Raw genomic sequence first — 10,963 nt, forward strand, 5'->3', positions numbered from 1 at the left:
CACTGATAAGTGGATATTAGCCCAAAACTTAGGATACCCAAGATATAAGATACAATTTGCTAAACGCATGAAACTCAAGAAGACTGAAGACCAAAGTATGGACACTTTGCCCCTTCTTAGGATTGGGAACAAAACACCCATGGAAGGAGTTACAGACACAAAGTTTGGAGCTGTGATGAAAGGATGGACCATCTAGAGTTAAGGACATTTTTAATGAAAAAATATCAGTTCATTTCAGAAGCAAATGTAAGTGGTGTTTTGTTTTGTTTTTGTTTTTTGTTTGTTTGTTTGTTTTGTTTTGTTTCCTTTTTCCCCTCAAATTTCTTTCTCTTTTTTACCCTGAGCTTTAATAACGGTTTCTGTCCACGATATTAGACTTTTGTGAAAAGGCTAAAGAACAACTTGTGGGGCTTTTCCTTGATAACACACTGTGCCTGTCGAAGATGCTTAACACTTTGATCTAAAACCTCCCTCCTGTGTCCTCAAGGATGCTACCTAAGGCACCCCCGCCAAACCCACACACTTCTCACCTACCAGAAGAATTTATCCCTTCCTCCTTCCCATAGTACTTTCTGGGATTCACTTTCAGAGGACCTGTTCCACAAAATTAGGATTTCTTGTAGTGTATTTATACACAGTCCAGTCTGCATCTCTCTTTATTGTTAGACAGCCACGCCCCAGACAATGATCTGTTAATCTCTCTCTCTCTCCCTCCCAACCCCTCTCTCTCTCTGTCTGTCTGTCTCTCCTTCTCTCCTCTCACTCCACCCTACCCCCGAGGCACATAAGAGAGTTTTTTAAAGGTTCAATGAATAAGTGGCTAAGTACGTGCCTGGGAGAAATGTCCTGTAGTCCCCCCAAATAGGCTAAATGTTCTCTGGTTATTGTTAACTTGTATGTTGTCCAGCTACAACTAAGTAGATTCTATCAGATGTCTGCAGGTGGATGTTAAGTCCTGCTGTGTGCATGTCCTTGTTATTTACTGTAAGTAGGTGACACTGTTTGTCATTGTAGACATTTCTCAGTTCTCAGTCCAGTCGTGTTAAACAGATTCTTATTGTGGGCAGCTGACCTATATGGGTGTTTCATATTGTGACCCCAGAACTCTATACCCATGCTTACAAACCTGTAGCTTATGGTAGATATCTTTCTATTTCCTGCTTCTATGTTATTGTTGACTTTAGCCTCTTTCTATGAATGGGACATACAGCTTTTGCCCTTTGTGTGATTCCTTACATTGCTTAGCATAATAGTTTTGAAATTCACCCACATTGTGTGTGCATCAGAATATCCTTTTTTTTTTAAAGGGGGGCTAAAATATCCATAAGCATCCACTGCTGCACTGTTTAATCCATCATCTGTGGGCAAGCATTTGTGCTACTTCTATCTTGTGGCCACTGTAAACAAAGCTGCAGCACATTTGGATGTGGGATTCATTGACATTTTGCTTTGAAGGAAGTCATTGGGGGACTATCTGGGGTAATGTTGTCCTGGACATATGGCAAATGTACATGTAGTCTTTAAAGGAGCCTCTGTGCTTTAATATCTGTGGCAGTTTTCTGACCAGCCCACATGAATGGCCTGTGCTAGTCTTCTGCAGCTGCGGTGTGAAGGACCAGGATGAGAAGGCTTAAGATCTTGGTCTTTTGTGTTCTTATGTCAAAAATTGAGACTTGCTATTTTATTAAATAATAAAAATTTCACAGTACCTTTCATGGGTCTGGAGAGCTGTTAACTGAAAATCAAGGTGCTGGCAGGATCTGTGTGTGCTGAAGGTCATGTCCCTGCTTCTAGGATGCCACCCTTAACAATGATGGAGTCTTCACTTGGCGCAGGACTTGAGCAGACTTGACCCTATGCAAGCCTAGTTGTAATACACAAATTCTGCCCATGAGAATGGAGATCACATGGCATAATCACCTCCTAGTTGCTCATCTCTTAATATTGTTGCCCTGGGAGTTTCAACATGAACTTAGAAGAGAGGATAAACTTAGAAGCTCAGCAGCATGTGTCTGCCCAAGGTCCTGGAGCCCAAGGTGTCCAAGATCAAACTGTCAGCAGGCTTTGTTTCTTCCACGGTCTCTGTTTGTATAGGGCCACCTTCAATGTCCTCACATGGACTTTTGTCTTAGTGGGCACATCTCTAGGGTTTTTTTTTTTAAATCACCTTTCATGAACTTTAGCTATATGACAGCACAGCTCTAAAGGCCCCAGTTCAACTCAGTGACGTGTTTAGATGTCTCGTTGTCAAATACATTCTATCAGACTTCCCCCATGATAGCATCTGTCACTATTACCTTTTTAGTGGCCTTGCTTCCAAATAGAACTACATCCTGATGTACTGGAGGCTGGAACGGAAGCATGTCTTTTTGACCCAACACATTATTGTCCAATATATACAGGTTTGAAATGTCTCCATTGCCGAAATAAACAGGAGAGCTATTTGGCTTTGGAATCAGCTTGAGGTCCATTTGGCAGTCGCTTCTGGGGGTTCATGCTCTCCATGTGGAAATTAGGAGCACAGGCTAGCTGCAGGGGCAGGTGAGGAGCATGTGAGAGAAGTAACCTATTGGGATGAAGAGTGCAAAGACCAAACACATACTTCACGGAGAAACTAGGCGCTGTCATCTACAACATGTATTAGCATCTCTTTTGTTCTGTAATGAGCAATACAGTCAGTATTTTCATGTTTGCTAGCTATATTGCTACTACCCAACAGAGCTTTGTGGTTGGGAAGCAGTTATTGGTGATGGCTAAATAAACAAGTGTTGTCGTGTACAATAAAACTTTATTTACAGAAACAGGCTATGGTTGCCCTGGTCTAGAGTGTACTTTCATGAAAGACTTGGGTTCTGACACTGTCATTTGAATGGTGTTTACCTGTCAAGAAAGTGACACAAGTGACAAGTGTCAGACAAGTGACAACAAGGAAACAGTTCTTCACTCCAAAGATAAACATTGGAAATTCTGGGAAATCCAATGAACTCCCTTCCACATTGCATACTTTTGCATATTTCAATTTTTCTCACTTATAAATCTCTTACTTAGAACATCTAGTTTGATTGTTTTACTAATAATCAATTAAATACAATGAATGAATTCTAAAATGAATTCTTTTTCTTTTTTAGATTTATTTATTACTATATCTAAGTACACTGTAGCTGTCTTCAGACACACCAGAAGAGGGAGACAGGTCTCATTACAAATGGTTGTGAGCCACCATGTGGTTGCTGGGATTTGAACTCAGGACCTTTAGAAGAGCCGTCAGTGCTCTTAACCGCTGAGCCATCTCTCCAGCCCACTCATTCATTTTGTATTTGTACAATAGTTACAATTTTTTAAAATCACCATTTAAATGTTCTGGGTACTATATATAAGTTGCTGTAATAAAAATCTCTAAGTTTATTTTGGCTCAGAGGGAGGTAGTTTCTGGTTGTTGCTGGGCAGAACCATTGTATTGGGTCTGTGACAGGGCACTACCTCAGTATGGAGAGCACCTGGCAGAAAACACACTTATCTAACATCTAATGGTAGCTGGGGGTGGGGAGGGAAAAAGAGAAATGTACACAAAAGAAACAGAGAAGCAGACAGAGAGACTGGTATCCCACCCTCTCTCCTGGAGGCCTATTCCCAATGACTTCAAACCTTCTCCCCTAGGCTTTACCTCTTTAAAAGGTCCATTGTTTTCTAGTAATGCCTAACCGGGGACCAAGACATCATCACAAACACCTTTGGTGGACAATAGTAAGTTTTTCTGGCTGTGTTATGATCCTGAAGAAGATGAAATGTCTGTGTACACCTATATAGGAAAAAAACAACTCTGTAGAAAACTGTCTTGTTTCCATTTGGTTTCCTGAAGATCTACTCGTTCTTTTTTCTTTTCTTTTCTTTTTTAATTTTGATACCTTTATTGCTTGTTTCCAAAGCTACAAGGCCATGGAGTCTATGAACACAACTAGAGAATGATGAAAGAGAGATTAGGAAACGTGAAAGTCTGAAGCCTTTGTCTTGTGTGTGTGTGTCAGAGTTTAATACTAGTGGCTTCTACTCATTCTCATTAGATACAAAGTTGTTTTGCCCTTCTTTTTGTTTTTGTTGCTGATCTTTACGAATTCCTAGACTATATCTTAATGAAGCTATCTTCATTGCTTCTTTAACTTGTCTTCCTGCACGATGATTGCCTGTTTATGTTACTCTGGGTGCTGCTAACTAGTCCTTAGCACTGATAGCAACATGGTAGAGGATTAAACACAATCAAGATAGCAGAAATGAGAAATTTAAAGCCTTCACTGTTAATGGAACTTTTTAGATCGACTTGTTCCTAAAGGAACCTGTTGTTCTTGCTACAGCAAATTCAGTCATTCCTTTCCCTGATACTTCCTATGTGTAAAGCCCACATTCTAACCACCTCTTTGTTTTGCACATACAGGACCAGACCACTCTTGTGCACCTGGTGGTTGTGTGCATGAATAAACATTTTCTTTTGTCCATCTGTCTTTTGTCTACTCATTTACAGTTTCCAGACACTGAATATAAGAGAGCAGATGAAGCAAGTGGCCTTTCTTATACAATAAAAAGGGAAAAAAATTCCCTCCTAGGTGTCTAGTATAAGAACAATATGGCACGAACTAAAATGGACATCACAGAAAACTGAGAAGGTTTAAAGGAAAATGGTGGCGAGACTATGTTAACGCTGGACTTCCTGAAGTTTAATAAGGATACTCTCAAGGAGCTACTATGTGTTGAGTTCCCATCTGCTCAGTGCCTCACACTGTTTACCTCTTGCTGTCAGGGTTTCCCCCTTTCCCCTCTCAGCTTCATTCTGACTATGTCTCCCCCACACAGTGAGAAAGCAGAGATATAAGTTGGGCTAGGTGACATATGCCTGTAATTCCAGCATTTGGGAAGCTGAGTCAGGGGCTGTGAGTTTATAGCCAGCCTGGGTTTCATAGTGAAATTGTGTCTTGGGAGTTGTCAGAATGGGTACAGAGGAGAAAACAAAGGATAAGAAAGCAAGAACAGGAACCGGCCTTTTGCTTGTCTGGCTAGCTGGTCGACCTCTTCTCTAGTCTTCCCCACCCCTACCCTGCTTTTCAGACTCCTCTCTGGGCTTTCCAGGTCCTGGAACAACTGCACTCTACCCAGAAGGTCATAACATGCCTCTTACACTTATGTTCATGAATGTTTTCCAAACACCTGCTCTTGGTACTAGATCACAAAGCTGTAAACTGTTCAAATGAGGATGGCTTCATATCTACTCTGCTAACTGCCTCTCTTCTGTGCATTTTCTCTGGACCTGCAGTATTTGATGGCAATACATGGTGCCAACAACTTATTTCAGTTGCCAATTATCTCACAGACTCCACTTTCAATCCTGAAAGAAAGGATTTAATACAATTCTATTAAATTCCTTAGAAGTTAGCTCAACAATGGGATGTAGTGGACACTCAATTACTAATCCACGTTTGAATCAGGTTAGATGGAGTTACACAGATTTTGATATATGGTCAAATACAACTTTTTTAAATGCACATCATAAACTGAAGTAATTTTCATCCTAAATATTGTATTTTATGAGTTCCTGCCTTGTCTTTGCTGAGACAAGCCATGGATGGACAGACAGACAGACTAACACACACACACACACACACATACACACACACACACACACACACACACACACACACACACAGAGAGAGAGAGAGAGAGAGAGAGAGAGAGAGAGATGGGAATATGGAATATGACAATATGATTTTTGTTGTTGCGTGTGACTTTGGAATCAGGAATGTTCAATGAATACACATTCCAGAATTCCAGGCCCACATGTTTTGGCTGGGTTTCAGAGCATTGACTCTATTAATGCATACTTCAAGCACACACCACTTTATGATCTTCATACAGTTTATGGGCTTTTTGTTTCTTGCTGCACTGGGCGATGTCTGTTGCCTCAGTTCCTACGCGTGATCACATGACTCTCAACAGGTCTAGTACTTCCTAAGCTTTGAGCCCTGACTCCTGAAAGACCCTCCTGTCCTCTGGGAGGCAGGGTGGAAAGGCAAGGGAGGGACCAGCTGCATGGAAGGCTTAGTGTTTTCAAAGAGAGCAAGCAGAACTGTAGTATATTAACATCTCCATTCAAGAGCACCTGGGAGAAAACATTGGGTTTTGGGTTTCGGTCTAAGCTGTGCAGGCTTACTCTTAGTCTACTTGAAGATCCAGAGGCTTTAATGTCTGTCCACAAAACTGGAACTCTGCTGATGACTTCATACTGAAATCATTCAAAACCTATGAGCTCATAAGCTGGGACATGAAACCAGAGGAGGCAGAAATGGCTTCAAGAGCATTGCAGCCAATCCATGCGGGATCATTCCAACCCGAGGAGAAGAAAGGAGACAATCCAGGCTCCTGGAGCTTGGGAACTTTCTTGCAGGAACTTGTAGCTGAGTGAAACTGCTAGGTTTCATCCAAGGCCTTGGAAGACTCTCAGAGACTGTAGAATAATTCAAAAGCCAAAGGCATGTATTCTGTTTGCATTCTCTCATCCCTGAAGCCCAGTTAGTACCAAGCTATCAAAGCCAGCCCATCTTGATTGTCCTTTTTGTCCTCTCCACAGGCTCAACACAGTCACCCAAAGGCACACCATGGTATTAACCCACTCTGATCTGCTCTTCATTCCCAGAGTAGATTTTGGGGAGATGCTGAGCAGACTCAGGTTTCTATAAGTTCAGCCTGTGCTGTGTTTGTGATGGGATTGGCCCCTGGGCTTTGAGGACATCAAGGAGGACCTCAGGGACAATAGTCAGTAACTCTGTCCATCCAAGCCGAGCAGACAGACAGACAGAAGCAGAGGTGTTGCTTCCATGGAAGGATCAGAACATGCCTTGGCAGGTTGCACTGCTATAGCAAGCGGCAGAGATGGAGATGGCTTAGACAAGTGAGATTCCTTTCTCACAGTCCTGTAGTCAAGGAAGGGCAGGGTGTCAGTCCCTTCCTGCCTTGTAAACATCCTTACATCCTGACATGGGTGGAGAGGAGTTTCCTGTCTCATCTTGTAAGAGCACCAATCTTATCTCGAGGCTCCCAGTCACTTGACATCCTCACCTTAATCTAATTACCTTTCAAATGTTTCATCTCTAAGTATTGTCTCATTGTAAGTTACAGTTTCTATATATGGATTTTAATGGGGACACAACTCAGTCCATAGCCAAGAGGCTGAAACCAGGGACAGGACAGAAGCTGAGAAAAACATAGGGAAGTGAATTCAAACAAATTCAGTCAATTCAGTCAAATAAGAAGGCTCTAGGATTCAGCCTGGGCTGCTTTCCCAATAATAGAACTGACGGAGTTCACCTAGTTGCTTTCTGTAGAAGGGATTTAGATTAGGGATTTATCTGGCTTTTAGAAGCAGATTCAGACTCAAGTTTTCAGGGACAATCTCCTATGTAGCACTAAAGAACTAGACCACCAAAGGAGCCACCTCTTCTACATTAGGGCGGCTGCCCTCCAAACTAGGAAGCTGACCCAGGAGACCTCTGCCAAGGCCATGGACATGAGGCTACTACACTGCCGTTGTACCTGACCACTGCAGAACCTTCTGCACTGGAGCTACTAAGACGAATGAAGAGAGCATGCTCTGATATGATGTTGATGATATGATGTTGATGATATGATACTCATGATATGACATCCATGATAGGAGAATGGGACTTCTTTTCTCTTCACCCAGAACAACAAATGCATTCACAGGCAGCCTGCTCCCAGCAAACACAGCACAGGCAGAGAAACCTGGATTTCCCCAGCTCTGCTCCCTCCTGTCAAGTGCAGAACGGGGAACACAAAGGTAGACAAAGTCCTGCTTATTGTATAGTTCAAGAATGAAAAACCACAGCTCAAGTGATAACTGCTCAGCGATGTATGTTCTACCCTTGACAATGTAGCCTACAACAATGTGGATGTTTCAGTTAAGTTGAGATCCTTAGACTCTTCCTGTGTGTACCACCAGGGTGTGGCAGTGGAGGAAGCAATAGCCCCGCCATCACCAGTTTCCACTGCTCTCTCGTCTTGCTTACCTCTGGGATTTGTGTTCACAGGTTAGCTATTGTTATTGTTGTGTTTAAAGATTAATCAGTAAGACTTACTGTCTTGGAATATATATGAAGATTTTTCTGAGGTCTCAAATTAGGTTTTTAAGGACAGGGATTCATGTACTTAGTCTCTGAGGCTGCCGTGAGAACTGCTTCTGCTTGGAGCTGCTCGGTTGCCTTGTTCAGGCTAATAATGGCTGCCTGGGGAACTATGTTGAGGAGGATAGGCCAAATTTTGTGTATCAAGTATTTGCCTCCTCTGGTCTAGCCTTACTTCCCAGAAGTAGGGAAGAAGGACTTGAGGCATTGGATCTGGATTCTACTTTTAACTGTGGTCTCCTGCCAAAGATCTAGTAAACCATTGTCTGGATGTTTCATTTATAAAACAAAGATTACCATGCTCTGTCTGCATCCCACATAGGATTATTTGTGAGAACCACTTGAAAATGCTTACAAGAACGCTGGCAACTGTGAAGTGTTACATGCACGCAAGGTGCTTTTGTTATTGGCGTGTGGTATTGGGCCAGTTTGTACTTGACAAGAAAGGAGAGCCAAGTCAGTGACTGTTTTGGTCTGTTTCTGCTTACATCATGTTGGCCCAGACGCTGCTGCTGCATATTCTTTTCTGAGTGTTGAGCTGCAGGGCGAGCAGGAGGGAGGGGGAAGAGCCTTGAAGGTCACAAACAACTTGTGTTTGAAAACAGACACATGGGTTGATGGAGCAGGTCAGGGCTAGAATGCTGGCCTCGTGGCTTTAAGGCTCTAGACTGATGTCCTGAACTAATAAACCAAATACTAAACCGGATAACTGAAAGTCAGATACTGTCTTCCTTCCTCGTTAACTCTGTGATTTAAGTGAGGTTCTGAAAACTCTGTGAACCTCAGTTTTTTCAGCTGTAACATGAAGATGTTCAAAAACAATAGAACAACCCCCCCGCCCACCCCCCCACAACCAATGGTATCTGCCTTAACAGTCTTCTTCTGGGAGGATATGGTATTTAAAGGAGTTATATACAAGAGTGCCTAGGAAATCCAAGGTATGAATAATTGCTCCTGTTATTTTGATTTGAGCCAAGAAATTTTACTCTACACCCTGCCTTCTGCTCTCTCCCATGATTCCCACACAGCCTCTCACATCCTTGCTCTGTCATCGGGGACTTACATGGGGTAAGGCTGGGGCTGGAGGAAATGGCTCAGTGCGGCAAGGTGGAGATCCTCAGAAACACATAAAATCCAGGTGGGCGTGGAGGCTGCCTGTTATCCCAGTTCTTGAGAATCAGACAATGGGGATCTTTGGAACAAGCTAGCTAGCTAGACTAGTTAGACGACTAGTTAGACTAGTTAGACGACTACTTAGAAATAGAGTTCCAAGTTCAGCGAGAGATCGTGCCTCCGCAAAACGGAGCCCTATGGAGCACACCCGAGGGCAAGTTCAGGCCTTTACAACTATACCTGTGCACAAGCACAAACACAAGGGCTCACATTGTGAACACAGACATGTACAAAGAGAAAGAAGTTGGGCCAGGGTCCCCATGAAGGCTCTGTGTCAACACATGAGTGCTAACAGCAAAACCAGGGCGGGGCCAGTAAAACAGGAAATGGAAGCTAGAGGCCTTTAAAACCAGAGATGGGAGAAGATTGAATCCTGGGTTTCATATCTGAGGTGTTAGAGAGGCCAAAGACCTACCCCATCTCTAGGAGAAAAGGGACACAGCAAAGAAAGGCACTGAACTATGTGGGAAGTCAGAGCCAGCCAGTACTGTTGGATGATGGGCTGATTCCAAAGGACCAGTCCCTGGCAGCCCCAAATCCTTCTTCACTTTGGGAAATTCTTAAGTTCTGGGCTCTGGCCCAACAGCAGTGGAGGCTCAGAGTTCTGAGGTTGCTGTGAGACACCCACGCCCACTTCTCTCCTCTTCACCCTCCACCCATTTTTGTTCTTTATGCCCCTATGAACCTTAAGCAAAGAGAAGAACGATGTGGTCAAGGCGATATGTATGTTTCCTGGGCTACTCTGACAAAAGAAGGGAAATGTACTGTGTTAAACTATGGGACCTGAAGTGCAAGGGCTCCCAACAGGACTCATTCCTCCTTCCAGCTCCTAGTGATCCTTTGTAATTCACTGACATTCCCTCTCCTGAAAATATATCGCCCTGTTTCTTGCCTTCATTTCCACATCGCAGTCTCCCTCTGTGCGTCTGCCTGTGTCCAACTTTCTGACTTGCATAAAGGTTCAGCCACGCACATGTACTTAATCAAGATCTGCACTAATGACTTCATCTTAACTTAATAATCCACAACAACCTATATCCAGCTGAGGTCACATTCTGAAGTATGGGGGTGGGGGAGATTTCAGAATGATGTCATCCAACCCATAATACTCTCCTGGCTTCTCTGAAGGCTGTTCAGGCTGAGGTGGGAAGAGGGAGCTGCAGACCGAGAGGGAACGCACACCAGAACGGCACAGCATCTGCTTCTTCACAGTAACTAAAGAGATTGTTAGGTTGAGTCTTTGGTTTTATTTTATATGTGTGGGGTTTTGTCAGCAGGTCTGTGCAGTAGATACATGCAGTGCTTGCAGAGGCCAGCAGGGGGCAGTAGATATCCCCTGACCCTGAGCTGTAGCTGGTATTGATCTGCCATGTGGGTGCTGGGAATCAAACACAGGTCCGCTGGAAGAGCAGGCAGTACTCTTAACTGCTCACCCATCTCTCCAGCCTTAGTAGGAAGATTATTTCCTCCCAGTCAGCTGAGAAAGGGCTGGCTTTCAGTTGTTTTAAAATTAATTTATTTTTTACACTTCAACTGCAGTTTCCCTTCCTACCTCTCCTCTCAGTTCCTTGGCACATCCCCTCCCATCTCTCTCTCTCTCTCTCTCT

The sequence above is a fragment of the Mus caroli genome, chromosome 15, assembly GCF_900094665.2.
Source record: "Mus caroli chromosome 15, CAROLI_EIJ_v1.1, whole genome shotgun sequence".
Lineage (NCBI taxonomy): Eukaryota > Metazoa > Chordata > Mammalia > Rodentia > Muridae > Mus > Mus caroli.